This window comes from Maylandia zebra, linkage group LG9 (genome assembly GCF_041146795.1).
Source record: "Maylandia zebra isolate NMK-2024a linkage group LG9, Mzebra_GT3a, whole genome shotgun sequence".
NCBI classification, from domain to species: domain Eukaryota; kingdom Metazoa; phylum Chordata; class Actinopteri; order Cichliformes; family Cichlidae; genus Maylandia; species Maylandia zebra.
Genome location: NC_135175.1, coordinates 7,331,265 through 7,338,033, shown reverse-complemented (window position 1 = coordinate 7,338,033; position 6,769 = coordinate 7,331,265).

Below are 6,769 nucleotides of genomic sequence, written 5' to 3'. Positions count from 1 at the left end.
ATATGGTCACATCTGATTTATTATGAAAAGAATGGAGTTTTAGAGGATTTCTCTGAGTTTCAGCTGATTTTCTCATTTAAAGTTGTTAGTGTATTTTGTGTATTCACTCACACACTCTCTGCCTGGCAACAAGGCTTTGTGTATACACCTGAGCATAAAGCACGGACTTGTCAAAAAGGAGGTGGGTAAATGGAGGTGCTCTGTTTCATGAACTGTGACTGAACTTGTTCAAAATGGGTAGAAATGTTAGACAAATACGGTGTCTGAAAACCTCCAAAACGCTGTTCTTCCGCCTCTGCCTCAAGACCCCTCTACCGCCACCCTCCACCCCGAGCCTCCTCCCACCACTTCTGCGCCCACAGCCCTTCATCCTCTGCCAGTCCACGGCTTGACATTTTCCAAGGCTGCCAGGTCAGGGGCCTGCATGTAAGAGAAAGAAAGAGACAGAGTCATAGTAACCGAGAGAGAGGGGGCCTCTTAAACTAGATTTACAGTTTGTTGAGGGCTTCTTTTTCCCTCTAGCTGAGCTTTTCCACATCGCTCAGTTCACAGAGGTCAACAGTCAACCTCTCACCTTCTCCTATTTGTATTTTTTGATGATTGGCTGAAACTAAATGCCCTGTAGTTTTAGTCAGTAAATGGAAATACATATATACTAATTTATTTTATTGTATTTACATATATTTCTTTTATTATTTTTTCATTTAAATTCTAATTTATGACAATCAATTTGTTTTTTTTTTAAACAAACAGAGTAAAAGCTCACGTGGTTGGTTAATAATGTTGCTGTGTATTTGTGGACAACCAGCAACACTCTTTACTTTCATCTACAGAGGAACCAGATGTATAAGTGCAGTAAATTTACCCTGTTATTATGCTGAGTTAGTCTACTGTAGCTGTAGAAAGGCCGTGTTTCCCCACACCTCCTCACCCTACAGCGGCATGAATAACCTTCTATTTCCCTTGCCTCCTCTCCCACACACCGAGTCGGCTGACAAAGGCGCCTATTTCATGTGCCATGTTTGATTTGATAAGTGGCAAATCTGAGTGACGGGACGTCTTTGTGAGACAGAGGGGGGGAAAATTCCCAGCGCTATTGGCAGAGGACAATTATGACCGAGGGACTTCTGTAAAGTCTGTAGTGAGAAGTGTGTGTGTCTGGGAGGGGAGGGGGAAAATTGAGATAATAACCCAGTCTATTGTCTCGCATTCAGTTATGAGACAAAGGTGTGTCTTTGCCAGGGATGGGGATGAGTGCGGTGCAGCCTGAGGCTTCTCACGGAGCTAGATGGCATGTAATTTACTTACCTGTGGCTGTTTGAACTTTAACTTCTTGGAGGTTCACACAGAACGGTCCCCAGTGTTTACACGAAACCTTAAATCCTTTTGGACTTTTGTGTTGTTCGCTACACTCATTCCCTAAATGGTGATCATCCAATCATAGCTTAGCAATCGTCACCAGATACAGTCTTTCAAACTTTGATCTTCAGTACAGGCCCGATCCGTGCGTATGGCCCTCAGGTCCGCTTCCAGGATGAACTGACGGGGTATATCAGTGTGTTGCGTTTGGTGTGAGACTGTGCTGGATTTAACAGTGCAGTGGGCTCTTAAACGGCGTTAGAGTTTATGATAGATTTTAACTGAAACTACTTCCCTGTCATTTCAATTCTGTGGGTTGCTACAAGGAAAAAAGGAGAATTGGTATTATAAATTCTATTTAAAACCACAGGAAGAGAGCAACGCTAAACCATAGGGAAGTTTTTAGTCTTTGCTGCTCTATTCAGTCCTTCAGCATGGTTTTTGTTTTACAAATGCAAATGTGTAAGGAACACATTAAACTCTGTTTGTTATGTTAGCATGCCCAGATAATACTTGTTGTGGTAACACAACACTAAGGCAATTCGTGGTTTTGAATTAAAATTTACTATCAGCCATAATAAACGCAAAATTTGGAATTTTGCACATTTTCTGGCTCATGTGTAGCAAATGCACCAGAGGAGGCTAGTCAACAAGTAGCTTCATAAATTACTGAGAAGCTCCATCAGGTCTTCTGAAGCAGCGTCTTTCTCTGGTAACCTTCCAGCAAAAAATGTTTTCCCACAGTAAATGCAAATGACTCATGTCAGGCTCACTTAGACTCCATATGGTTCCACGTTGATCTATTTCCAAACATGAGACCGGCAGTTCATGGACTGTAACTCTCTCTTTTTATTGGACCCGTGTTTTATAATCACGAAAGGTCACCCATTCTTCCACACACCCGAGGTAGAGCTCTCTGCAGGACATCTTCTGCAAGAAAAACAAGGAAAAATCAATTTTCACATCATATTGCTTGACCCAAAACGGTCTCAAGTTAGTCACCTGATCCACAAAGCCTTCACGTTTCCTTTTCTAAACCTACATGTGGTGGCAGGAAGAGACAGAGCAAGAGAGAGAGAGAGAGAGAGAGAGAGAGAGAGAGAGAGAAAAGCCCATTAAGAGCTGCTGTCAAGTAAATTCTTTGTGTCTGAATAAGCCATTTAGAATAGGAAATGTTTTGTCATTTGAAAACCTAATTTCCCATGACAGAAAAAGCCACCACAAACGAGCCTTTCTGGTGTATCAGATGACATGTATTTATGGGCAAATATTGCTCAAAAACACAAATCCTGGGGTGCACCAATTTAGATTGTTGTAGTTTCTGGGAACATTATGAGTCCAAGTCAACAAATATCATATTACTGTTATGCCTCTTTTGTGTCCCTGCCATTTATAGACTCATATATGTATGTATATGGAGGACATAGTCTTTATCAGTGTTAATTTGAATTTTGACCGGGTTTTCATTTAGTTTTAGTTGACTACATAAGATTAGAGCAGGCTAAATCTAAAGTTTATTCAGCTGACTGAAGTATAAGTGTGTTTGTTGTGTTTTTACTGGTGTCCACATGTCTGTTCTTCTTGTCATTGACATAATGTCACTGCTTCATGTGCTTCAGAGGTTTCATCAGAACCAGGGAGCATGGGAGCGAGTTGTATTGTTTCCTGCCAAAGTTAGCTTTCCTGTTTGTGGGGCAGATCAGATGTGTGCATGTAACCAAATCATTTACTTCCAATTGAAAAATGAAAACTATGATGAATATTATCTCTGCACACAATTAAAAAGCATCATAAACCCCTGAATTTTGAATAACCCACTATTAAATGGAATTAGCAAATGGTTGATTATATTTTTTCTATACAAATGGTAGAGTTGTGCTTATGATACGGGAAACCCAGTTAAAGTTAGAAAGTTTTCATATTAAAACATTTATAATAGTTTTAATAGGAAGATAATTTAAATAATTGAACATTAATATAATTGTATTAATCATTAAATTACCTTCTTTCGATCAAATTAAACGTATTTGTAACAGTAAAAAGTTGTAAAAACTCACCTTTGTACTTTTAATGGTTGGTGCTCGCTCCTTTCAGTGGTATATCACTTTATATTTGAACAGGTGAGATCACATAGCAAGCGTTCCTGGGCAACATAGCAATGTAATGTGACATCAGCTTATATTTATTATGGATGAGAGTCTTTTTGGACTGGGCAATTTTTGTTTACATTAGCACAAATGACCACTAAGAAAACCTGACGGTGGAGTTGAGTGGTTAGAGCTTAATGTATTCATGAATTATTAATCCAACCTTAAAAACTCATCCATTTGGATACTAGTAAGGCTAAATGTTAGGGGTGCTTTGGTTGACAGGTGTGCTGACACAGAGAGCTGTATCCAGAGAGCTGTGTGCTCGGCCTCTTTGCTAAACGGAGTTAGTGAACTGCACTTTCCCACTGGTTTTGTGCTCTCTCTATTATTTAAAGGCAGTATATGCACATTAAATGTACAGTACATTTGTCTTTTTTTGTCAGTAGAACATCTCCTGTGAAGACAGACCGTAGTTTATTCCATCTGTGTGAAATATTTTAAAAAATAAAAGAGCAGCTGTTGCCGGGTAAAATGATCCCAACCGTTGTTTAAAGTAACCTGTCAGACTTTTTATTGTTTTATAGATTTCCACAGAGTCAAACGTTGTAACAAATACAGTAGCTCACAGAAACATGTTAAGTCTGTGTGCCAGAGATCCTGTCTGTGAGATTCTTTTATTTTATCTAGAGGTGAGAAGAAACCCCGAGCTGACAATACAATGCAACACGTTGGACCTACAATTACACTCTTTAATGACAGCAGGAGTGGCTTTTCATTCGTTGTTTTGTTTTCTGTTGACTTGATAGTGAGTTATACTTTCACTTTGAGCTGAGCTTTAGATTATGATGACCGGAGGGCGGCAAGGCCCGTGTGCTAAACTTCTGTCGGCTGACCCGCGGTCCGCTGCAACCAGACATGGTGGAGTATGCCGCACATGCACACCAGTGTTGATGTGATGCTGACCAAACAACCATCGGCTGGAAAAAAAACAGTCCTTGGTCCCTTCTGGCTCCAACTACTCCAGGCTTTATTTACTAACTGAAGTGGTAATGAGGAGGAATCACACAAAACCAGAGGTGGTGATGACAGAGGAGAGGAATGGAAGAGATTTGTTAATCCAGCTGATTACTTTTGAGAAATGGGAGTTAAAATTGTGCCTTCTTTTGCTGGAGTGTCATTCAGGATGTTTTTTCTTGTTAGGGGAAATGTGGGATTAAAGGTTTGTTTGTTTGTTTGCGCAGGTGGGAGGGTGTGGCATGTGAGGAGGACGTGAGGAAGCAGAGGTCCAGAGGAGGGTTTCGGGGGAAGGAGGTGAGGACTGTGGTGGTGGTTAGTAGCTCTGTTTGGGTTGAATGCTTGGAGCAGAGAAGTGCGTCATCAGCGTTTTACTGGACCCACTCCACTAGTGCGTTAAGAACAAAGGCAACAACCAAACTCACTGATGAATCACAAATGTCCCGGCAGAGCTCCAAGGAAGCTTCCTGGCCACGGACATATACACACACACACTACAGACTACCACTGCAGAGAGTAGAGAGGATAGAGACAAGAGGATTTGTGGGAGGCTCGAGTGCTCGTCTACATGCCCCATGAGCGTGTGTGGGATGGACAGGGAGGAAGCATGGACGGATATAAGAACTCCAGAGAGCTACAGTGTTTTTATGCCAGTTGCGATCAATGCACTGACTCATTCATCTTCATGGGCCCAGGCCTCAGCGCTCACCGCAGGAACCATGGAAAACAAAGAGAGGCTTTTTTACAGTGGAAATTTCAGCTTCATGTGGATAACACTTCGATTTTCAGCCATTGTTTAGAGAGAAAAGTAGATGCTTTCAGCATTGCAGTCAGACATTTTGAAACTATACATAGTTTATATAAACATAGACAATCCCCACATGGTTACACTTTCAACACTTTGCAGGTTTTTGACCACAGGAAACATCAAATTTCACCAACCAGTGTTGTAACTACTTTAGAGATGGAAAAGAATGTAGTATTTGTGAGATAATGGAAGAAAAAAGTCACATGTGAAAACCAACCTTAAAATTTGATTGGATTATGGAGTTAGCATGTCACTTTTTCTAAAGATGTACTACCTGAGCCACTGCTTTTAAATGTAATCTGCAGTGATCACACTGTTACATGGAACATGAAACTGATAACCACAAATACAAACTGCACTCTGTCAGAACTAACTGGAACAGACCCAATAATGGTGAGTTCCTGTTAGAGGTGGGCTGACCAATCCAAATACTGATACTATCAAAACCAAAGTAACGAAATGATACTAGAGCAATAGGACCGATATTTTGAGGATGGTGGACCAGGACAAAAAATATAGTTAAAATGTGTTCAGAAATTGCAAATTGATTCAGCTCAGTTCAACTCGATGAGACTCAGGAGCAGCACATTTTAAAAAGTGGCCTGCAGATGAAGAAAACAGACGGACTTCATGTCTATAGCAACTTGTGCAAGAAAATACTCAAATTATGAAATTTAGGTATGAAAAAGTTGGAGTGATAAGATCATTGATCATTAGATCATTGGCAACATTAAAGTGTAAGTGCAAAATGCAGTAGCCAAACATCAGTCATGTAAATGCAATGAAGTAATATTTTATGTGGCCTTTTTCAAACCTTGTTTTCTATTCAGCTTCACACAGAGGAGAGCAGAAAAAAACATGGAAAAGTCTGAATCAGCGGTGCCAGCAGGACTTACTGTCACAGCATGCACATACCCTCCCGGGGAGTGAAAAGGGAGAGACTGATTCATACTGCCCACTTAAAAGTTACACAAACCTTACTGACACATCACCGATTAGGCCGACACGACCAAAAGTTAGCTAACCATCTTAGCAATATCGTATCATCTATATTATACATAGCTCAGAGAAATTCACACATTGATATCAAAAACAAGAACAAAGACAGCACCCACACATGAAACATCAGGAACAAGACACAGAAAAATATTAAACTGATTACTGTTCCTACCAGTTGAAAGTTCTTTCTGCATCTGTCTATTTTACAAGTCTACCACTTCATTATCATGAGAGATGTCCTCCGATTCCACTCCTCTGTGAGCCATCGCATCCGTGACATGTACTCCAGCACCGCAAACAGATTAAGGAGCACTATTCCAACACACAAAATAGGTGAAATGTGTCTGTCTGATTTTTGTCCATGTCCGTCACACATTTTTGCTGTCAGAATGCATCTGTGGGGCTTAAAATGCATTCATAATTGTCTTAAATCCAATTTAGCTTGTCTGAACCTACAGAAACCTTAAGTGCTCTTGTTTCTTTCTTTTGCTGATGCATG